General features: G+C 31.9%; 1 protein-coding gene across 50 annotated transcripts in view; it reads right to left on the reverse strand.

Annotated features, from left to right (window-relative positions):
• LOC118271484 (mucin-2) overlaps positions 1–25,855 on the reverse strand; it is a 71,264-nt gene extending 45,409 nt beyond the window's left edge. For all 50 annotated transcript variants that reach the window (XM_050695996.1, XM_050696040.1, XM_050696031.1 and 47 more), the window contains exon 1: positions 25,707–25,855. The gene's annotated coding sequence lies outside the window, so the exon portion shown is untranslated. The remainder of the gene's footprint in view (positions 1–25,706) is intronic.
• Positions 25,856–26,244: the final 389 nt, after the last annotated feature.

The raw sequence follows: 26,244 nt of genomic DNA on the forward strand, positions 1-26,244 counted from the left end.
TTTATGTAAATATTGCGTAAAATGTCACCTGTTGACAGAGTTCATTTTATATGAGCAACGGAAAGGTACTTATGATGTTTTGTAATTGTTATAGGTCTTTTGTTGTATGAGTTGTAAAATTTTTGACTGTGTGTGCTCATAATTAGTCGGTAATTATAATGTGTAAAGGTTAGGATGTAATTTTTATGACGTATTTATTCATTTATTAAGACCTTTAACATTTGATCTGCTTACTTACTTAGTGTTTGAAAAAGATGAACTTTATCATAATTTGCTAACAAAATAAAGGTATAAAACTGTCTAACGCAGAGTAAATACATCGTGTAAAAGCCAGTAACAATATTGACCAATTAAAGGGCAGTAGTGTTGCATTTCTTTGACAATATTGACTGAGTAACATAGGAGAGTTGTTGCTACAATGTCAAACAGTTTAGCACGACATGACAACACCATATCATGTTACTTGGTTTGTCAGTATTTCACTACTATTTAAATGTAATGTTTCATGACAAAGTGACGTACGATTTTGTAGCAAAATGTTATAATACAATTATAATACAATTTATTATCCTGCCTTATTGATCGTGGAGGCGACCACTGAGTAAAATTATACAGGTCCCGCGTCTCAGTACTTTCTTTAGATTTTTAAACATTATACTTAAACTACACATTGAAAGTTGGGTGTTGCATTTCATTCACGAATTAAAAAAGCGTCTTTTTATACATTCATACATTTATTTGTTTATACATATATTGTACATGAAGATATCACAGAACTACTCGTATTGTTTCAAAAGGCACTACAAAGTTGCTCTATACAGTCAACAGATTGAGTGTTCTTTCACAACTACGGGTCGTTCAGAAACCAAAGACTTTAGGAGTGGTTTCTGAAGACTATACTGATTGCTTGTAACATATAATTTAATGTAACTGCCACTGTTATTTTGTTTAAGCATCAGGTTGGTAATAGTTTGTGGTTAATGATAAGATGGTGGACCTTTAAGTTAAGATGTAGCTCTTTGAATGAAAGATAGATACACAATAGACATCTAACTGGGCATATAAGACATCTCTTTGTGTGATCCACAAATTGTTGTTTCGGGTCTGGGTGTGATGTGTATGTGAACTTGTATGTTTGTAAACGCATCCACGACAAAGGAGAATTTGTAAGGTGGGTCAGAGTTTTTTTTTAAATCTGCGTGTTGAATAAACAGCTTCACTAAAAAACAATAGACCGACAGATAGGCACTATTATTTATAATTTGTTTGATATTTAATAAGTGCTTTTTAAACGGTAACTTATTTGACCTTATTCTTATATATTTTGCATAGACAGGATGTGATGCCCATCACATAATTATATAATTATACATGATATTATGTATATTTCAAGATTTTCTATTAAAATGATATTTAGACATAGCTTTACCTTGAAGGCAAGCAGTTATTAAAATTAAAACAAAACGATACGTATCATTTTGAATCAATTAGTATCTACGTGTTTATCAAACGATGCAAAAAAAATATAATTTGTTAAAAAGAATAAAACTTGAAAATACCTAGGATAATGAATGCACTAATCACTATTTATAATATCTTGTATCATTAATGTATCCAAGTTGCACAATACCTATTAATATGTTGATGGTAAAGAATGTGGTTTTATATATTTTTTTGTTTATCGTACTTTCAACTAGTTTTAAAAGATCGCTGATCGAGCAAATGATAAGAACACTTAAGTATGTGAACAAATAAGTGGGCTCATGTCTTTTTTTAAGGGGAGAAAATCATCCAATGACTTCTCTCACCCTAGGGAAGGCGAGAGGGAGTGTCAGACTCTTACTGACTAAAAACCACCCCGTTCCTACTCCTGATTTTTAAGCCGGAGCCCCGGTAAACCCGCTAGGTAGTTCGCAGCTGCGACATTAGACAATTTTTTTCTGTCAAAGCTTATTATGTCAAATTCATATTTACCCAAAAAGTCTAGTCTAGTTAAATAACAAAATATTGTGAAGATAGAATTTTTTTGTTTATCGTACTTTCAACTTATCTAGATATAGAAACTTCATGAAACCTTGTAGAAACTTATCAAATGAGTGTATAAAAAAGCAGTAGACCGCGAAGTATATTTTTTACAAAGAGAAGATATTTCTGAATATTTGGCAAAAACTTATCGATTCGTTCCGCAAATTAAGTAATTCTTGCTTAAACTGCGTTTGTGTAGAAACCTGTATCTAGGTTTCTATGTAAACGCATCTATTGCCCATTTCTACAGATCATACATGGTTAATTAAATTTTATTATTAATGGTGATATTTTATTTAATAGATATTTAATTTGCCGCAATGTGCACCTCTGCCTATCCCTTCGGAGATAAAAGGCGTGACGTTGCAACAGTTAATTAAGTTATATTTTTTAAAATTTTATTATCAAAAATGTTCTAGTTACGATTTATTTTCTGCAACATTTTTTCCTATCTTTAATGAATATTGAAAAGTAGCAAATTAGGTATATGTTGGTTAATCGATTTCATTGATTGTTATCAATAACTAATTAGCATCTAAATTTAATTCAGTTTGGCATAATATGATAGGTATTATGATAATATTTATGTTAATTGGTAGTAGCACAAAATAATGAGAGACGAATATTTTCTTAAAATTCTGTTAAAAGGTTAACTACCTAAGTGCATCCTAAATAAATAAACGGATCTGAAAACCGATACGTGTGTACAAACTGCTTTGCAGTGTAATTATTGTTTATATATAGACAGGTCTCTTAATATATACATTTTATTAGGTATGTTTATAAAGGAGCTTACTTATTACTTTTGTGTAGGTAGTCATCATTGGAATAAACTCTTATTAATTAGAAGAGTTAGGTTAAAATAAAAATACAAATCTCTTGATTGATTTTGATCATGGTGGCCGGTCTTTCTAACTATGCAGGAGATAGTATAGTGCACAAGTGTTTGCGCAAATACAGGTGCACTCTCTGTTCCCTCACTCTCTGAACCCGATGGGACGGCAGACTGACACGACCGGAGAGATGCCAGGCGCAGAACCAACGGCTTTACGTGCTTTCCGAAGCTCAGGGGTGAAACACTGCCGAATTTCTTGACTCCAGGCTGATAATGGTCATTTTACTCACAAAATGACATTTTCATTTTAGGCCGGCTCGAGAATCGAACCCGTGACACGTTGCACAGCAGCCAGGCAACCGACCACTGCGCCAACCGTGCAGTCGAATACATATTCTAATACTTGTGTTTTTTTCACAGGAATTATACCTATTATAAGTCCCATGCCAATAGTTTACAAGCCTATTGCCAATACTCCGGCAATGTTGTAACACGTTCAAACAAAACCGAAGCTAAACATTAGCATACTAACCTAACTCTGACTTAAAGAAGACAAAAACTGTTACACAATTTCGGAAATACATCATAGGCATAAGCATAACTAATAAAAATGTAGGCAAGTAAACCATGGAGAATTAACTAGCAAAGCTTGATCCTTTAGGCTTCGGATACGGAGACGCGGTACGTTGGGAGTCCGTCTTACCTATATTTTCGCAGTGCATAGAGTTATCACTCGCTTAAACTTATGCATAATATGAACAACTAGCTACTCTCACACGGTTTGACATGCTGCTTGGCTTCTATTGATTAAAGCGTGATTTTTTTATAGCTCATAGCCTTTCTCTTAAATTCGAACCAGTAGTTCTGGAGATTAGTGTGTTTAAACAAACAGAAAGGCATTAAATATTATAGAATAGAAGTATAGATGAGCAATGTACGACAGATGCACATCTTCTACATTAATTCTTATTTTATTCATTTAAAAAAACGTGGCCTCACACTAGGATTTTCTCCTATGTCGTGGGTGCGTTTACAAACATACAAGTTCACATACACATGACACCCAGACTCGAAACAACAATTTGTGGATCACACAAAGGGTTGCTCCGTGCGTCCGTGTCCGTAGCGCGGCAGGCAGTTGCCCAGCCACCGCACTAACCGTGCAGTCAATCATCGCCCCGCGTCTCCGTAAACAAGGCCTTAGACCTGAAAGTCTAGCCACGTAAGATTACGTAAGGTCCCTATGTTCCCCAAGTTATTGTTATTAACCATGTTCATTGTGACCACACGCCGCAAAACCATGAAATTTGCAATAGTAGAAATAACTGTTTTTAGTTGAGACCACGTTGTTGTAGACAATCTGCGTAATAACAGTATTGTACGCGCTTTATAGCCAGTTCGTCTTTGCTGATCGGTTAATAACTGTTTTGTAACTGTTGTTTCGTTTTTATGTAGTTGTTTGTTTTTTTGGTAAACGGTTGTTTTGTTCCTTTTAGTGTAAAACGATGTTTCTGATTGTATTGTATATAGTACATTTCTAACATATTTGTGTAATGTGTCTAAAACTAAAATTGCATACTCAATGTGGACCTATTTCTCCCATAAAAGTTCTATTCTAAACTCTAAGGCTATAAGAGTAAATATTGAATCATTTTCTTTTCAAACGAATCTTTCAAGTTTCCAGTCTTCTTAGATTGTAGTTGAAGTTGTACTTGACGATTATTTTAATAGACATTTGTAAAATATTATTTAAAGTACCAAACGCTTTAAGTAAAGGCAACAGAAAAGTCACCAAAAGCATAAGAATGGTCATTTAAAACTAAATGCCGTTTGCGAATACCTGTGAATTCTTAGCTTTAAGAACTTCCAACTAGTTACAAGATTCTCATGTCTAAAACAAAAGCAGCCCCACACCTACTTACATATCGCAAAACTGTTGTTTCTCGTTACGAAATAATGCAACAATCTGATAAAAAACGTGACTAATAAAACCACAATTTTTGTGTGAATTTTTCATTTTTTTCACACCAGATTTTATAATAAGGCCAAGTGCGAAACGTGGTCTACAAATTAATTAGATATTATTAGTTTACTAGGTATGTATGTTATAGGTACTTTTTATGTCCAGTTTTGTTGCTTTTAATAGATTTTCAACTCTTATACCTTAATAATAAAGTCTTATGTATGTTGACTACTTTATTGGTTGGGTGGTCGCAAATGGAACAGCTAATGTAACGGGTCTTTAATTAGATTCCCGAATCCGACCAAAGTAATCTTTAAGGATTTTAGGCTTTCTGGAAAATTTATTATTGATGAGACATAGTTTGTGTTGTGACTGGTATGTGGCAATAGGCTTTTTTTAAGGGTGGAAAATCATCCAATGACTTCTCTTGCCAGGGCGAGGCGAGAGGGAGTGTCAGACTCTTACTGACTAAAAACCACCCCGTTCCTACTCCTGCTTGTCGAGCCGGAGCCCCGGTAAACCTGATAGGTCTGCAGCTTAGAATTAGGCATCAGCCCTACTGGGCCCCATCTGATGGCAATAGGCTGAATGTTGTATTTCATAAATAGGAACTTTACCCGTGAGTAAGATCTTGATAAATTAGTGTGAGACTAAATGTAATTATAATTAACTGAATACAATTCTTACATTTATAATTAAATGATAATCGCGCTGTTACAACATTATACATTATTTCATAACTTTTCAAAATAGACAAGTGTCAAGATATAATGCATTGTGCACATTGATGGTGGTTGCAATTTTAATTAAAATTAATTATTTATCTCTATGGCGGGGAGGTAATTTAGTTAGTATACGAGATTGAATTATACTCAAATAGGATTACTTTTCTGGATTGTATACAAATGTGTATAACATAATTTATTTGTAGTATGATTGACTTCTAAAAGGAATATTAAGCCTAATAAAGTACCGATCGAAACCTACATATACTTTTAGTCAAATGGCATAGAATTATTCTTGTTGATTAAATGCTGATTTTTCTAACACTAGAAAATTTTATCGAAAGAATACCATACAAAAAATGTCAGATTTCAATTTCATTCTATATTTTGTCGATAATTATTTAACACGAATAAGTTAAATACTAAACACATCTCATAAACCGCAAGACGTCAATATGCCAAATCACACATGTTGTATGACACACACTCATACATAAGAATAACACTTTCGCTTTCCGTATGACGAATTCATTGACAGATATTGTTTGTTTTGACGGCGCACGAGCATCTCACGACACGACACGTTTATTAATTTTTCAACTCTAAACAGTAAGAATTATGGTTGAATATCGTTTAAAGAAAGTGGCACTACGAGCAAATCGCGACCTATACTAAACTTTCAATAGTTTCAACTCTAAGCCAAAGTGATTAAGGTTGAAAATTATTTAAAGAAAGTGAGTGTTAGGGTATTTTGATGTGCAGTTGACCTAGCACCGGATAATAATAGACAGTTTATATGTAAATTTTCTTGTTATGTGTGAAATTAATTGGTGATAACTTTCGTTTGATAGATTTTAGTAAACCTTGACTGAGAATTGAACCTGTTCTGTGAGATTCTTGGTATTGTGGTAAGAAAATTGGTACCTAAGACTGAATAGAACACAGTATATAGAAATGTTGTTTATTTATTTAGTTATATAAACTTTTATTGTCAATTTGTCATGCAGTTATTGCCCCTAAATATACACCTTATATCTGTAGTCATCATACTTAGTAGCGAAGTTTTAGTTGCAGCTTCGAGTTAGTTAAAATTTAAGATTGACGTGTAGTAGTAGTACTTTGTAATACATTTGCAGTAAAAAAAATATATTTCGTTTGAATTGTAATAAAAGTAAAAGCTGACTAATAAAATAGAAAATTTCTATTTAGGCTTTTAATAGAAAATTTCTATACGTAGAACTAACGTTGAAAATCTTTATTTAAATAATATTTTTAAGTCACGTACGTATCGTCAAATTATAAAAATAAAAATATTGATTTCAAATGCTATATACCGGCAATATATAAAATATATATTCGAATACTAATTTCAAAATTACAATTGCTAAATAAAGCTTAGACTTAAGGTTTTATATACAATATATCATATTTATACAATAGCGATCCTTGAAATAAATCTTTAGTTTCATTTGTCTGAAGCTATATTTGGATAAGTGATTGCAAAATAATTCATAAATATTTAATACTCGATGATGCATCATACAAAATTTTATGACTTTGTAATATATTCATAGTATATTGGTGAAGTGCGTACTATTATTTCGTATATAACACATTACTGCAAATGTTTATTCTACGGACTGCCAAGCGGGTCACCGGGGCTCCGGTTCGAAAAGCAGGAGTAGAACCGGGGTGGTTTTTACTCACTGAGAGTCTGAGACTACCTCTCGCCTCGCCCAAGGCGGGAGAAGTAATTGGATAATATTCGGCCTATCACAAAAAAGTTTGCTCTAGAGCGATTTGCAGAGGTATACGCATTTAAATGTACGACGCTCATAATTTTTGTAACATTAATTAAACGGCAATGACGTTGTCGACGTAATTTTTCTAAACACAGGAATAATTGTACTGTTTGATTGTTGTCCACTATAATTATGTCAACAATGACACTTGGAATCGTATCCAATTTCAGAGTCCATGGTATTGGCAAGTAGAGAAATTCGATTTTTAATTTTTAAAAATCTAAGGCCCATTAGTACAGTCATACTTACAAACTACAACATGATCGTTGAGAAAATATTTTTAAATTGGAAAGAAAAACTTCAAAAGAACCGCTTTTTTAACGAAGTAAAGCGTCCAATTACCCCCTATACAATATCTAACATCCATCTAAAACTTACACAAGCATTTTTTCTATTACGAAACGTGACTTTAGAAGAATGTGTTGTGTGTTTATACCATTGAAGACTGTTATAGCACTGGACAAATACTCGCTGGCTACTCGAGCTAACGACCTGTTATGTACCGACGGAAGAAACTCCTGTACATACATATTGTTAACTTTTACACATAATATGTAACTTCATATAACATAATGTTTTTGTAACATAAATACCGAGATATGAGGCTGAGTTAGACGTCGCGGGTTTGATTTTAGGTTTTTTTATGGTATAAGCCGGTAAACGAGCAGACGGATCACCTGATGCAAGCAAGAAACACCAGAGGCGTTACAAGTGCTTTGTCATCCTTTTGGGGGTTGTTGGGGAATCGGAGATTGGGAAGATTGGGAAGAGGGGTAATTGGGTTTCCGGTAACATCACTCACACAACGAAACACGACGCAAGCATTATTATACGTCTGTTTTCTGTAAGGCTAAGTAAGTAATTGTGCCAATATGTCGTCTACGCAAAATTTGATAATCAAAAGTTTATCTACATAATGAAAACTACTTTTTAAATTCACACATAAATTAGCAAAACAAACATCGAAAAGGTCAATGTTTCTCGAATACTTTAAACGATGCCGACCGAACAATTACACAATATCATCAAAAATTGCTAACGGTTCGTCTAGACCGAACGAAGCCACCAATAAATTAGATGAGACGCTTCAAATCTGAATTAATTAGTCAAAAATTTGGTAGCACGAGCATAAATTACAACGGATTTAAAAAGTCAAGGTTTATTTGTTTGCAAACGTAATTCGTAGTCTCTCACGAGACGTCATTACTTAGATAATGTCACCGTGATGGTATGAATATTCAATGCTAGTATTCCACCTGCGGTTTTACCTGCTTAGAATATTTTTATGATATCTTTGAAATAGGGTCCGATTCTGTTGGAATATCCAGACAAAAGGTCTATATTTTGTTCTCGAAAAGTTAGTTGACCCTTGATGAAAAGAATTTTTCAAAACAATTCAGTAATTTCTGAGCCTATTCAGTGCAAATCAACAAGTTATTCGTAATTTTTTTCACTAGTATTGAAAGTACTAGTATATTTGGACCATTCATCTACTTCCAATACTTTCGTCTTAGTCATCGTATCGTAAGCAATAAAAATATTTTATTTAGTAAGTTCATACAAAAAAAAACTTCATTCAAAATGAAAGTATTAATAGTACGGTTAAGTAACAAACTAAATCATTCGTTTAGCGAATCACAGGCTTCATAATATTCTAATAATGACCAAATGACGTCATAAACGTAATAAAACTTTAAATCTTATGGTAGCACATATTTCTTCAATGTTGCGCAACTATTTTGTTGCATGTTTAAGTTTAATTTGTGTCAGAATCCATAGAAAAACCTATTAAATTGATGCTAGGATGTGTAGTAATCATTTACGCAATAGAGTTTTTAGCAAGTGATTTGTCAAATTATATGGCATACTTAGATTTATCGATTAGTAATCGTACAGCTAAATATGGAAAGATAAAAAAATAGGTACGAATCGACAGTTTTATGAGTCCATCTGTATTATATAGCCATATAAAAATATCAAAGAATGACCGAATAGAAATACCTAATTTACATAGGCTACTTCACAGTGCATATCTAAGTTTCACGCCTAAAACTGCTAAATCGATTTTGATAAAATTTCGCACATACAAAGAAAACAAGTTAAAGGACACGTTGGTTGCATAATTACGCACAAAAGTGTGATATTATGCTTTTAACGCATATTCGTAGATTTCACCAATTTTAAAGGTTAAAATCCATGAAAAAGTGTTTGTGCTTGAAGCATAAATATATGAAATCGTTTAGTTACCTATGTATATAAAATAAAGTTGGTTTAGTTACACTATTTATAACTCAAAAACTAATAAATCAATTTGGCTGTTAATTCGTGGGGAGATATCTTAGAACTACGAGACGGACACACATTTTTTATGGTATAAGCCGGTAAACGAGTAGACGGATCACTTGAATGATAAGCAATCGCCGACGCCCGTGGACACTTGAAACTCCAGAGGCGTTACAAGTGCGATACCGGCTTATTGGGGGTTAGGAATTTAAGCTTTGTTGGAGGTCGGAGATTGGCAAGATTGGGAAGAGGGGTAGTTGGGCCTCCGGTAACCTCACTCACACAACGCAAGCATTGTTTCACGTCGTTTTCCTGTGAGGTTATCATACGGGATCAGGAAAAACGCGATAGTGTATAAGAAGTTCATGGCAAAAGTAAAATATGAATATATTCGCGAGTCCGTAACGCTATGATGATATTAAAACACATATGTATTGCATGCTTTCTAAATAATTATGCGCGTAATGAACGTGTAATATCTTTCTCTTCATTAGAATTTTTAGTGATATACACAATATGGTGATACTTAGAAATAAAAATAAATATGTTGTTCCTAAGACTAGACTTAAGAAAATAAGCGGTCGTTTAGATGTCAATGTATACGCTTTTACAATAAAGTTCCCAGCCATATTCAAAGTTTAAACCTAAGTAAATTTAAAAATGTTATTAAAGAAAAACTATGTAGTAAAGCTTTTTATAAAATAAAAGACTACTTGGAGGATAGTCAGGCTTGGGAATGAACTGCTATAATGTCCACACATGTTTGCAACATATAGTTACATTTTTTATACAATTTGACATTGTTTTTATAGCAAATATTTTTTTTTCCTTTTAATTTTTATATTTCCTTTTAAAATTGTTAGTTTGAGGACCGTGTGAGACTTTTGCTAGTCATTTTATTTTTAGTAAATTATATTCTGACAGTTTGAGCATTTGTGTGGCCTACCCAAATGTTCTTTTGGTGGTGTTGTTCGTCGGATCATTCAGCAACAGCCGTCAGCTGAGCTGATTGTAAACTTTTGCCATCTGAACAGGTCCGCTCAAACTGCTGTGGTTCTTTTCAAAAGACCACTACAGAATCAACTTGCACGGTTCTCTGACATTTTAATTGATTTTGTCTGGACTTTAAAAGAGACTATGACCTCTGAGTTTGTTTCGGCATTTTTCTCAGAGTATCGGATAGGAAATGCCGGCCTCATCTAGTTATTTGATTGAATGTAAAAGTGTTATTTTATAATTATTTGCAAAATAAATATCATTTATCATTTATCATTTATCATTTATCATTTCTTAGGTTGTCCTACGGGAAATCGCCACAATCGGAATTGTACGTACGAAGTTTAGCGCAGAAGTAAAATATGTAAATTTGCGTGTCCGTGACGCTATGATGATATTTAAACTCAAATGTATTGTATGCTTTCTAAATAATTATGCGCGTAATGAACGTGTAATATCTTTCTCTTCATTTGAATTTTTAGTTTTTAGAAATTGGTGATACTTAGTGATAGGAGTACATTAATATGTATTAAGATTAAATTAATGAGCAAAGTAAGTGAAGGTGGCTTGTAGAGTCATGGTGTATGTTTTATTCAATAACTGTAATTTTGTATGTGTTTTAAAATAATTGTGTATAAATAAAAAAGTGTATTTTGCCAGTTTTGCTGTCATTTTTGACTTGTTGTGATTTTTTAAATAAATTAATAAACTGTCACAAAATAATTAACTTATAATGTGTATCTATAAATTAAGATAGGTATTATCATTAATTTTCAATATCAAAATCATGTCATGAATATTCAAATTATTGCAGGTATCATCAGTTAATCAATTACATATGTAAAAAATACATAATTACTTGATTGATGCTACCATCGAATTATTGCCAAAATAAAATGTAAACTTATTTTATTAATTTGATAATTACAAAACATGTGCCTACTATTAATGGAGTAGGCATTTAAATATTCACAAGTGGGCGTTGTCAGTATTTAGCGTCAATTTAACATTTTAATTATTATTTAAATTTAAAATTCCGTGATCTCGAATAAATTTGACGGTAATTTATAAATAAAAAAAATCAGATTTTGATGACCCTCATTTGATTGATTTGTATTTTAATAAATATCGAAACGTGATTAATTCAAACGTTTATTCATGTTTAATAAAAATACAGTATATTTTTTTAAATGTACGAGGAGCCAAATTAATTCACAATTAATTAATAAAACGATTCTTCACAATTGAAAAGCTATTATAATACATGTCGTTAAATCTTATTGGAAAGTTATCTAAAGATATTAAATCTATTCTTCCTTCTAAGTTAGGTATCTCTTAATTCCTAACTAAGTTACTGCTACGCAAAAATAATCGGAATATAATTTTGTCAATGTTTATTTCCCTACATCCGAAAATACGGTACAAAACTCTTCAAATTTGACTGCAATAGTCTTATGAGCATTCATAATGAGTCCAGCCAAGGTAATTTGTTCCTAACCGTGGGAGCCTCGCTGATAATTATAAACAAAATAGCCGTTACTTCATCCATATTGTTATTTGGTAAAACGTTTCTTAACATTGTAGCCATTTAAAATAACATCACGCCAATTATCGAATAATGGGTAAGAAGAAGTGTAAGCTAATACGTAAAAAGAGACTTTGTTTCGTACTGAAAACTTTAAAATTAATATTCCTATAGTCAAAGTCAAAGCATTTATTTCAAATAATCCTTAATTACGCACTTTTGAAACGTCAAATTAATAATAATAACATAAAAATGGATGGCTAATAAAAAGGAATACTAACTGTCTCATAAAATACGAATATTTTATGAATGTGAGAACTCGTAGAAAATGGAGGTCAAATCGCTTAAATGTTTGCAAAAATATGTATATAACTTAAATGTTAAAATCATTAAATAGTAGGTATATAACAAGTTATAAATAGTTTTTAACTACGTAGTATATAACGTAACCTATTACAGAATTGATTGCCACGCTAAAAATAACATAACATCAAATATATTATAGATTAAAATAAAATATAACCTATATATTATTTTAGGAAAAAACTAAAAAAGACTAAAGCAATACTTGGCTGCATTTGTGCCCACTCAATCAATAAAACATTCATTAGAATACTTATACATGTTTCTTATATCATATCTTAGGCACTTATAGTTGTAAATTTTCTTGTTTTTTTTATGATTTTGACCTCTAATAATATTGTAATAAATACTCAAGTATATTGATACTGATTCCGTGTTTTTCACAAAAAGTCAAGTGTTTAGAATTTACATTATAAATGAGCTCAGCTTATTTCGTATTGATGACTTTTTTATTTTATTTATTTTAAGTCCAAACATCTTATCGTTGATCACTTCGTATGTTAAAAATATTGTAAAAAGAAGTGTTGTTGTAGTGTGCAAATATTGTTTGGAGAGCTATTTAGGTAAAAAATTGCTTACAGTTTTAAGTAAGATCAAAGTATATATTCGTAAGTACTAGTTTTTTGTTTATATTTGTGGTTGTGTGGCACTATCTTTGCTGCAAAGAAACTGCAATAAATATACCTATTTAATGTAACTGGAACGTATTGTCACTGTAAAGGTTTGCCACTATCTCAGCTCTCTTATAAAAATAGCAAAAGGGGTACCTAGTCCACTAGAGTAATAAGAAACGTCAATGTATGAAACTGACACACGTTGTAACATTACTTGTGGAATATAAGTGTTAATCGTATCATATTTATTTAATTATGTTCTTTCTATTAGTTTAGTGTCTATAATATTATACCATTTGGTTTAGATGGAAAACCTATAACAAAATTGTAAGTGCACTCAAAAAAATACACTAAGCACTTAGAAATTAAGGCCAACTATTAAAGTGCCATTTATAAAATGTACTCACATGCATTAACTTATTAGAATGTAATTTTCTATCAAATAAACACAGCCTATTACGTGTCTTAAATTCTTTACAAATCAACACACGTGTTGAAGATGGTTTCTATGAAACGATGGAGTAACGTTACGTATTAGTGTATATGTGTTTAGTTTCTTTACCAACCTTTGCGGTCATGACCTATACAATCTTCCTCTTAAGTAAAAGTCTTATGCGAATGTTATTAAGGTAGTTGATAGGCTGTCATTATGTTTTTAATCGGTTTTTGAATATGGTTCATTGGAATTTGAACCTTATGGTGTTTTGAAACGTTGCTTGCTACTGTTGGCTTTGGAAGATGATATAATACTTATATTTGCTTATAACTGACTATGCAGTGTAGAATCGTTTATAAAAGTAACGATGAGTCAGCAAATTTAAGATTCATCATCATCATCAGCCTATATCTAAGTGGCCACTGCTGATCAAAGCCTCTTCTCACATGGAGAAGGTTTAAGCATTAATCACCACGCTTGTTCAATGCAGGTTGGCGATTTCAAACTTATAATTAGAAATTATAAGCCCAAGTTTCCTCACGATGTTTTCCTTTACCGTTTATCAGTGGTGTCTAAATAATCTTAGAAAGTACATACAACTCGGAAAAAGTCACATTGGTAATTGCCGTTGGTAGGTTTTGAACCCGCATTCTCATGCATGAGAAGCGGGCGTCAAATTTAAGATTGCTTGTAATAATATAATGTTTTATCAAAATCAGTACAGGTATCAAACTAAAACAGAAACGCCTACAAAATAGTGTAAGATAACTTATTTATATCTTAAGTAATCTCTTAATAAACACGTACAGAATCATCTGATTTACTTACAATTGTTTCGGTAGGTCGAATTTTATCTGCCATTGTTGTTCACACACATTTCTCACGGAAGGCGTTCATCTGTCGTCACACTTACCTACATTGCTCAGTTACGTACAAAATGTAGTAAATTTTACCGCACTTATATATGTTATTTGCAGAATTTACAATACATAATAAGTTATATCTCCATTCATATAAACTTCGACTTGTTATTAGGGCTATTTCAGTTGTGAAAGTGTTTTTGGTCGTTTGGTTGTGTTTGTCAATCGATTTAGCTGTAACTGCTGAATGGATTTCGATGGAATTAGTCCTAAGTATAGATGAATGGAAAATTTTATAAAAATGCTTAGGTATGTAAGAATGTCTTTTGGTTTCATTGTTTCTAGGTAGGTATGAATAAACTCGTAGAGAGAAAAATATAGTTGTTGTCATGGAATAACTTATAGTATTAACACTAGAAACTTATTGTCTATTTTATTACCTTTACTTATAATAACTTCTAGGACATAAGTAAGTACTTATGTCACTATTAAAATATCTCAATACTGAAGAATCCATTTGAATCACAAGTTAATTCGCACTGGAAACACATACTCATTACTTATTTGGTGATTAACGCCAATCGTGCATTCCATTCACCAAACAAATCGCAATTACTATGTCAATGCTCGACGTAACATAACGTTATACCTTTTATTTATATAGAGAACTCGCATTTAAGATGTAAACAAATATTTTGCTGGTTATTAAGAGGTCCACATATTTTTTTTAAGAGGAAAAATCATCCAATGACTTTTCCCGCCTTGGACGATGCGAGAGGGAGTGTCAGACTCTTACTAGCTAAAAACCACCCCGTTACTACTCCTGATTTTCGAGCCGGAGCCCCGGTAATCCCGCTAGGTCCGCAGCTCATAAGACTTTATTTAACTTTACTGTGCATTTTATTTGAGACCCGGTTCAATAGTCACGTCTATGTTTTGAGGAAAGTCTTAATACATGCACATATTTGGTAATTGATGTCAATCACGAACCATTCACCAAATCAGAATTACGTTGTCATTGTTTGAAGTTCTAGAGTCAATATGCACATTGCCTAGTAACCTGCCTATCTTTGTAATCAATGTAGCGGTATGTCAGTGTGCGATAATATTATGTAAGGTACACGTAACATCTTCACTTTCGCTCGCCCGACCCCTGACATTACAGACCGCTTAGACCGTTCATTTTTATGTGATTTATGACGTGTCCTTCTCAATTAGGTCGTTGCGATTTTTTTTACGCGTTCATTAATTATTATAGTGAGTGTTTATTGTCAAGGGTTGGGTTGTTATGTATGTTATAAATGAGTATTGAGTGTCGGTCTTTTGTTTTACTGTCTAGCTCTGTTAGATAATCTAAAACAATATTTATGTCTAGTCTTTTTCCTGTGTAAAAAAGACTAAGGAATGTTTCTCAATGTCTGAATAGTCTCAATGTATGAGATAACTTTGAACTAAGAACGTAATTCGTATACACTATCTGTCACATAAGCTTATCGGGCACTTATATGAAGGTAGTGAAATAGGCGCTAAGACTAGACTAAGAAATCATAAATGCAGTTTTTGAAGGCAGTAAGAAATAATACAAATACCTACCTACATAATATTCGGATTAATTTCTTAAATATTACAATATATAGGCTACTATTATATGGACTTTAATATAGGTATATACAACTAGGCTTAAAGAAAATCTATTGGTTTACTATGAGAAAAATATCGTATAGGGCTATGTGTAAACAGTTTCGCAAATCCAATTAATTTATCACCAAACTACCAATGTTTCAATCCGAAGTGACTGCCTGCTGAGTATAGTCATTTATCAACCATTTTGTATTTATTTGGTGATTTAAAGAATTAATAAATTCCATAATAAATGAAGACCTCGGTTCGCCCGTAGGTGGCATTGATAGGTCACAGTTTATGTTTTGTAATAATAACTCAATCTTATGTTTAATTAAAGAAAATTATTTAATGAAAATGATGTGTACTTTAATATTGTAACTATTCAATGTTGACAGACAGTTTGAATAGTGGATTATCAACGGATAATTGTTGGATTACTAAATACTTGGTTACTTTATAAAAGTTTTTGTCTTAGAACCTCTAAATCGACGCCGCATCGAAAAGAATCTTTTGAGCTGCGGAATACCTAACGAGTTACCGGGGCTCCGGCTCGAAAAGCAGGAGTAGGAATTGCGTGGTTTTTAGTTAGTAAAAGTCTGAGACTTGCCCAATGGGGTAGAAGTCATTAGATGATTTTTCCCTAGCACAAAAAAGATTGAAAAGAAGCTTTCAAAGAAAATAACAATGATAAAATATTTTTTGCATTCTTTTTGATTTTTATCTTTAAACAACAGGATAACAACAACATATAACTACAGAAAAACCTCAGGATATATGCAAAAGGCTAGACATGTTTTTTAAATGTGAATAATTAGGTCTATATTTAGCATATTACTATGTATGACGATGCTATACATAGTTAGCATTTAACATAAGTAGCTCATTTTCATTCTATATGTAAAGCATTGACCAGCCAAGGCTATATTTTAACAAAAACGTCCAATGAACTAACAGATCTACATTACGAATGCTTAAGAAGCTAAACTTTACAATTAACTTGTATAATAATATTATTTAATTCAAATTTGTTTTGAACTAATTCTTCTTCGTATTTATATAATAACTCATAATATCCCACATAATCCACGAGTTACGGGCTCCAGGTATCGCTTGAAACTAGTCGAGTTACTCGTTAAATAATTATGTCAATGTTATGTTATGAGTTCTATATAATAGACGCAGTCATAACTCTATAGGTAGAACATTATATTTATTTAATTATAGTGGAGTTTTGTAAATAAAACAAACAAAATACTATTATTTTTTATAACGTCTATATTGTTTGTTAAAACCTCCTTGGTCTTATCTCATCTAAGCATTGGGATCTGTCCATCAGTGGAAATAGGAAGTCAGAATAAAATACTTAGGTACGGTCAATCGAAACTGTAGTACCAAAAGCAATCTTACTGCTCACGTAATAAAGTCGATTTCAATGTCAAAGTAACCACGGACGTACGGTAAATTACGCGCATTAATATGAATGTATAATGTGTTGAAGTTTGTTTGAATTGAATATTTTAGGAAGTAATTATATTTTAGAGTTATGTCGGTGAAGTTGGACACGTTTTGTTTTAAACTGTGGTATTCTGTTACATAGGTTAGTAAAAAAAAATATTTTTGAGGGTAATAACTGATTTGTTGGATAGTGCATCTAATTTTGGGTTTAAAAATATATCTATATATATGTATAAGATATAGATAGTTTAAGAATACTGTAAATGGTATTATTTTGACCTTAATATAACAATTTTGTATTATTATATTAGTTCAAGCTGGTTTAAATAAAATCAGAAAACAGGTTTTATTCTTTAAAAACATATGAAAAATAATTAAGAAAATTAATTGAAACGTTAGTTATATTATATTAAATTAGATTTAAATATCATACACATAGCGATCACAACAAACGGATATACAAAGTCATATATAGATATTGTATATATATGACTAAAAGAATGTACATAATTAATAACTTGTGTCGCTCATACAAAATGAGTAATAAATAGCCAACGGATGGGTCAAGTGCAAAATGTATATATGTACATAATGTTATGTATGACATGATTACATCATTATATTACATACGCAACTTTATGACAGTTTTTTATTGAACATATAAGAAGTAGTATAATTTGTATTGAGAATAATTTGTATTAATTTTAACCAAATGTGTGAGGAGTTTTGGTTAAAATTAACTTCCACGTGTTTGTATCGTTTTCTTATCATCATTTTCATATATATATCAGACACAAGACATCCACTACTGAACATAGATCTACTAATGACATTCAGAATCAGTCAGTTGCAACTGAACTTCATCCCTTCGACCTTTAACAGATTATTTACTTATTCGAAACCCATAACCCCTCACAAGTCTATGGGGACACCAGTCACCAAAAAAATGTTGCCTAGAAACAGTGCGCAGGAACGCCAGACCTCAAGTGACTTGAATTACTCTAAATCCATCTACGGCCAATTCCTATAACCTATCTATCTGCAGATTTGCCTACTAGAGATAGTATTTTGAAATAAGCTCCATGCAAAAGGTGTCAAAATTCTATCTCTGCCATCAGTGCCTTAATTTGACATTATAAGTACTATTTTTTAATAGCATTTAACTTAAGAACCACTATGGTTCTCAAGAATATTAAATAGATTTTTGTCGAGAGACTCGCTCGCGGTCAATTGAAATAAAGCAAGCAACGCGATTGACAATCGTGAGTTTAGACGTATTAGTGGCTAATAATTAATACTCAGTAAGTAAGCTTAAGATAAAATGACTGCCTCGTTGACCGAGTGGTTGTAAGTGCGACTGCCGGGCAAGGGGTCTCGGGTTCGATTCCCGGGTCGGGCGAAGTATTACTGGGATTTTTTCGGGTTTTCGAAAATATTAGTGGCTAATAATTAATATTCAGTAAGTAATTACGTGCCATAGTGTGCACCTCTGCCTACCTCTTCGGATATTAAAGGCGTGACGATACGTATGTATGTATGTAAGCTTAAGATACTATGGCATAAATGCCTACTTCTTAACGGATCTCAACTATGACGTCATCTTTGCCTATTCATGTACAACCATCAATAAAATGTTTAGATTAATTGCCAATAAAAAGATCAAAGATGTTAAAAACAACGCGTGTAGGCGTAGGAACAAAATGCTAGTTTGAAGTCACCATCTTTTTGTGTCTGCCCATTGTCCTTTCAATTATGTAATGCAGTCTAGAGGTCATGTGGACACAGGATTGGAACGGGTTCGTGAGAAAATAAATTTTAAAAAGAGAGCAGATTAAGTATGTTGACCATTTCATTTTGGTAATCAAAACCAAGTTGAAATAATTAATAATAATAATGGGGTCATATTTCTCGGTAAACTGATGAACAAATGGGATAGAAAAGTATGAAGTAGAAACAAAATCTAGGAGAATAAGTTAACCTCAAGCCTGTTAAGTTTAAGTTATAATTTTGTATACATTTTTACTGTCAGTTAGTATCGTCACGCCTTTTATTCCCAGTCACTGTACAATGTACACCCACTTTTCACCATTTGTGATATAAGTCAGTAAAGGGGTGAGCCTATTGCCATATACTGTGGACAATCCAAACTCCGTGCTAATACTGAGGATTTTTCGAAAAGCCGAAAAAGCCCAGTAATACTTCCCGAGCCCGGCAGTCGCACTAAACTTGCGACCATTCGACCACCGAGGCAGATTTTATATTGTACGTTTCACTATTAATTGATATAATAATTGATAACTAATATACAACTGTAGAAAATACTATTAGTAGTACTCGTAAGTAAGTTCACACATTTTTTATAATACCTGTGTATTAATATAATAAACACACGTTTAAGCACTTATGCAATAAAAAACCACAGAAATAACTTTACCTACTTTTTGATTGACACTATTCATAATATAAATATATGTATAAAATGTGTGAACTATGTACCTACATATATAAACATAAATATTGCGAACTTCCGTAGATTACATTATTCATTACTGTTATATTACATCATATGAAGATGTGGGAGTTTTTCTCAAAAGTGCTCCTATGATATTTGTTCAAGACGCAAGTACGCTAAATGTTATTTTATTGCGTAGTGTTATGGTCGGTTTTCAAGTGCGGTCGGTTTGTAAGCGATGCGTCAATGGGTGCTATAAAAATAAGTGGTTAAAGAGCGAAAGTATATAACAGTATAAATTACTTAATTATATTATTACATGTTAAGCTCCGTTTAAGTGCGTTTTGTGAATGAGGTTGTAGGTTCGATGTATGGTTTACTAATCGATATTGCGTGTTTATATACTTCGATTTGTAATTTCCTTTGTGAATAAAAACTCATAACTGAAAGAAGATAAAGGTAGTATAGAAATATATTTGGTATGATATAGGTATTTACAATAGTAAATAATATAATATCAGACGTTAAATAGTTTTTATTGCTGTACCTATACAATGTTATACAGGATGTAAACCGCAAGCTTTTTAAAAACACATTTTTTTTTGTTTTCATGTTCATCGTCCAACATCAGCCTTAAGCAGTTGAATACAAATAAAAATGCATTAAAAAAATTTTGAATTACTTTACGCTATTTTTAAAATAAAAGTAGTTTTTTATCGTCACCTGTTTGCGGAGTTTGGAACCGTTCAGTTTACACTCTGTATATATGAGAAAGAAATAGCCTATTTCATACAAAAATAATAGCATTTATGTATTATTTTCTTTATCGAGTTGATAGCTAAAGCACACTTGACTTGCATTAGTATGCAACGACATATATGTCAAGTGTGCTATAGGCCTAAGGCACAGAATGTGATCTATTGTTCGACGGACTATATAAACTACGAGTACTCAGTACGTGTGCGGGGAATAAACTGTTGTAACAATGACTTTGAATGCTGTTTGTATTATTATGTTCATTGAAGTAATAATACAATGTTTTTTGTTTAGGTTTAGTTGAAACACATCACACTTTTTTCTTGTTAAAGATTAGTAGTAATATATTTTTCACCTGTTACGATTATATTAGGCAATCTAAAATGAAAATAGTAATTGATAATATGATATTAATTTTTGCAAATAGGTTATAAGGTAAGACTGACGTGTAAAAACACGACAATCTTTAAATAACTAGATGAGATCGGCATTTTCCTATCGTACTACGCTGAGAAGAAATACCGAATCAAACTCAGAGGTCTCATTTAAATTCAAGCAAAAAATAATCTGAGAGTAAATGCTTCTACTTTGAGTCTAGTCTCAAATTTTTCCTTAAACTTAATTTAGAAGTATTTAGTTTATTTTAGTCATTTGTAACAAAATATTTTTCCTGAACAAGATTTTGCGAATAAAAATATTCACATATTCTTGTTATTCTTGTAGTTATACATTTCAGGTAAATTAATATTTATATTACAGATAAGGAAACGTAAAATGTCACTAAACCGGTAAGAGACCAGAAAAACAATCGAGAAAATAAATTATAACAACTGACAATATATATTTATATATACAACGTGTAACAAAATACCTATATACATCAAGAAGCCCTGATGAATACAGGTCGAATAGAATCTCTACACAAAGTTTCAGCTTAAAATACGTTTAAAAAAATTAGTAGCAAATACTTGGTGGCGCATTGTTCTTGATTTTATAAATCAATACAAACGTATCACAACACTACAGGGGTCACTCACTAATGTTACGAAACATTTCTTCTTCTTCTGTAAATCTGATCGCCTAGTACCTATCTACCGAATTACAATTCGCATGAAAAATAAAAATTGGAAAAAATCATAACTTCGTACCAGGAAAACATGAGTTTCAAAAACCCTTCCCGTATAGTTTGTTATGTTATCTAGAAACCGTGCACTTGTTATGTATACCCCCCTTTTTGTTACACTGTGTATATATCAACCTCTTATAGTATATAGTTCCCAGAGTCTCTAGTATGATGTATGGTCACTCCTACCGGACGACAGACCGAGTCAACGCAATCCATTGTTGCGTAGTCCGTATCAGTCATCTCCACACTTAATGAACCCCGCCGCACGAATAGTTAACAAGCTAGAAAATTCAGGTCAATAGTGTCATCGGATAAAGAGATTCTGAATTTATTTCTCGTTTAACCTTGTGAGTTTTGGTTGCTTTTAGTGCGTTTGATTTTGTTTTTTTTTTATGTTTCGATTGATTTCGTAATGTTTTATTATATTATGTCAATGTGAACTCGAAAATTCGTTATGAAAAATATCATTAGATTTTTTTCAATAACAAATTAAAACTTATATCAACATCAACAGCCTATAAGTGGCCACTGCTGACCAAAGAAGCCTCTTCTCGCACGGATAAGCTTTGAGTATTAATTATCTTGTTCATGCTTGCTCAATGCGGATTCAGGTATTTAAAAATCTTAGAAAGTACATACCAACTCGGAAAATATCACATTGGTACTTTCGAACCCGCACCCTCATGCATGAGCAGTCTTAAACCTAGTTAAATCTTATTTTTAAGTAATTGTGAAAATTGTTGAAAAGGCCTCTTCTTATTGTCTGCGACCTCATCCTGAGTATTAAGCGTCATTGCGTTTATTACCACCTAACATTAGCACCAAATGCGTATTTGTATAAAATTACTTATACCGTACACAAATTGTGATTATTTATGATAATTTGATCTTGGCCTCTATGGTGTGGTAATAGCAAAAATATATGTTTTCTCAGGCAGATGTCTAAAAGTTTCATAAATGACCCGATGTTGCAATTTTTTTTAAGTTTGTTAGTCTTTGGACATAGTATATAACCTTGTATATATATCTGGTTTTAGGCATTTAGATTTAGGCGATAAACTGTCCTATGAAATAAAATATATGGAGATGCCTTACCTTATTTTTTTTATAATAAATCAAGGTGGTTATATGTTAATTGTATTGTGTAATCTTCTTTTATGTATTTTGCATAAATTATTGAGTCGCGAAAAGCTTTGGTCTCGCAAATAATTGATTGATTGCTTTTTGTTTTATGACGTAATTATTAGCTGTAGTTTTTAATACCAACATTTTCTGATATTATATTAATATTTTTATACTCTTAATAAAAAAAAATACTATGTAATAAAAAAAGGTTAGTTACGGTATTTGAAAATCTTGACCTTGACAATATATCGAATAGCTATCATACAGAGAGCTTTGAGTAACTAAAAGTGAAACCTGCGTGTGCGCATCACAAACACAAACAGGTATCTCTAACTGCAAAGGTCGAGTTAGCAAGTTTGACCTTCGTACTTTCTTTAGTAATTTAGGTTAAGCAAGGAATAAGGCACAAATTATTTTCAGATATGTTAAGAACTGGTACATATAATTTTCTTAGACTTGTTTATATATAATATTATGTATGTATGTATTAGTGACATGGGCGACGTCAGGAAAATCAACGAGTGGCGTTGTTAAACATTAAAATTATAAGTGCTATTTATTTTTAAGTTAAGTAAATAAAATGCGATGTATGTAAATTAACAATTGCATATTACAAACGAATTTTAATATATTATGTAAGTGGCAATGACAGATTTTGTTGATTGATATTTTTATTTGTTTAGACATTCCTAAAAATTACGAAATCAATTTGACATTGGGATGAATAGAGCATTTCCAAATGTGAATAAATTTAATTCAGCACACAATATAATATTATATAAGGTGTTCTAAAATTATCAGCCACGGCTTTAATCAATAATTTATATTTACTATTGTAATCTTCAAACACAACACAACCTCCCATTAAAGTCGTGGCAGATAATTTTAGAACACCTTATATATTTTTTTTATTAGGACGATTTTTTTTTAAAGTTTAAAGCAAGCAGGCTACTACACGCCTTTTATTCCCGAAGGGGTAGATAGAGGTACGTACGTAAAGAATAAACTGTTAATAGAAATGTATCAAGTATCATAATTAAGAGTTCTAATTAGTCTATTTTAAAGTCAGTTAAATAGTATCAGGTGTTAGTTTTTGCACCACACTATGATACAAAGTAGACAAGTAAAGTATGTCAGTCTGTGCGTTCTCATGCACAATCTGGATGGCTCAATGTATTTTGATAAACGCGATTTAAAAGATATCTCCCAGTCCCACGAGAAACGACTTTATATTTTGACAAAATTGCAGATTCAAGATACAATTCTTACGATGTGATGTAATTAAAAATTCTGATCTTAAAAAAGTCATTTTTTCAGTCAAGTCTCAGTGCTGATCTCAAAAAAATTACTAAACTAATTTAATATTATCTAAATCATTAATGCTACTTAAAACTCAACCTTAAAACCCACAATTATTTGACCTAAAGCACCCAATAAGCATTATACTGTTTAAATCAAAACCGCTTAAGTCGATTTTCCATTAAAATCAATTAAGGCTCTGGCATTTAACTTAAAGTCTTTCAAACATGAGTAACCTCGTACATATTCCTTCAAAACTCATAGTAATTTGAAGGCGTATATAATAAATTGCATAGTAATGACATATATGAACAAACATACAAAATCAAATCTTAATAATACTAATGCAATGTTGATGTTTTGCGGGTAAATACTTTAATAGTGATTTTGCAATTGGCTCTTAGCCTGTATCCTATTCTCGTTATTATTCATCATGGACCATCTGATACGCTACCAAAGGTCGAATGCACATGATTGGTGCATTTTATTGTGCATGTTAACGTGCATGAATCGAGTCAATGGAGCTTTTGATATTTAAGTTCATTTATTATATCTTCTTTTCTATATATAAAAATGTAATTGCTTTTCGTTCGACTCGGTAAAACTTGAAAACGGGTAGATCGGATATTGAATTATTTATGGAAGTCTAAGGAAGGTTTAAAAGACGAGATTTTTTTAGGTCGTACGACGTTTGCCGGGTCAGCTAGTGAAAAATAAGAATAGTCTAATATATTTTTAAATTGAATTAACTCAATTTACATTTAAGTGTGAATTTTGCTGATATAACTGCTTTGTAAAATTACGTACTTTTTTGTATTTCTGATTATAAGTATGAGGTTGCAATCTTAAAGAAAATCCGTGAAAATTTTCTTCACGCAAATAATTATAATAAGTGTAGATTTAACCTAGTTACACGGGTGACCGGCGATCATGCAAGCAATAAAAGGCTATAAATGCTGATATAAACGGTCCTAAGTAATTAAGCAAATTATTGTTAGATAATATTGTATATTTATTCGTGTAATTTTTCATTTTCACGTTAAATTAAACTAATTACTTAAACGTGTTTTTTTTTTGTTTTTTTATGTAACTAATATATAGGAATAGTTCGTTCTTATATGATATTTCCTTCGGACAAAGCTAGTTCCGGTCACTATTACCGATGATTGTCGGCGGTACGTTCAAACGTATGTCAAATGTGACGATTGCGCGTTGATGTCTTTTTAACGCGCGAACGTTATTTGAAGTTTGTATTTTAGTTTTAACCGATTTCAGCTAATATTTAATAATGGTGCCTATTGCAGATTTATTGTTATAATTAAAAAATATTAAATTATTATAAATTTGGATATTTATGTTTCAAATATTCTATTAAAAATAAAAAAATAATAAACGCGTCACAAAAATATAAATAAATCAATTGTAAAAATAAAAAGAACTCACCTTGCACACAAGAAAATACACGACACTACGTCACTCACACAAAATAAAAATTCAAATATAGTAATGTCCGTTACTCGCGCTAGCTGGGGTCAGAGTGCGCATGCGTGTATCCGCGGTGTCATCCCGCGACTCGCGCGCTCGCGTAGTGAAAGTGCTTATATAGCCTTTTAGTTGCAAGCGTGCAAGGCGTGACGTCACACGGAGCCTGCAACGGATTTATGGGCGGCCCAAACAATGAGATGAACTTTGGGTGAAGCATCGAAGCTTTTTTAATTACATTATAAAAACTCCACTATGGCAATGACACGGTTATATAAATTGTTCTTTTTTTTTTGTTGTTTCTGCGAAAATGTGGATGAGTCGTGTTCGTTTGGTTTAATGTAAAAATTGTCGTTTTTATCAATGAAAAGTGGTAACATTTTTCCTTGTTTTATATTTTACAGACTTTATTATTATAATAAAATAACGACCGATGAAAGGTCAATTAATCTAAACGACATGTTGAAATCTGTCAGGAAGACTGATAAAAGATTTTATC

This window comes from Spodoptera frugiperda, chromosome 9 (assembly GCF_023101765.2).
Source record: "Spodoptera frugiperda isolate SF20-4 chromosome 9, AGI-APGP_CSIRO_Sfru_2.0, whole genome shotgun sequence".
Lineage (NCBI taxonomy): Eukaryota > Metazoa > Arthropoda > Insecta > Lepidoptera > Noctuidae > Spodoptera > Spodoptera frugiperda.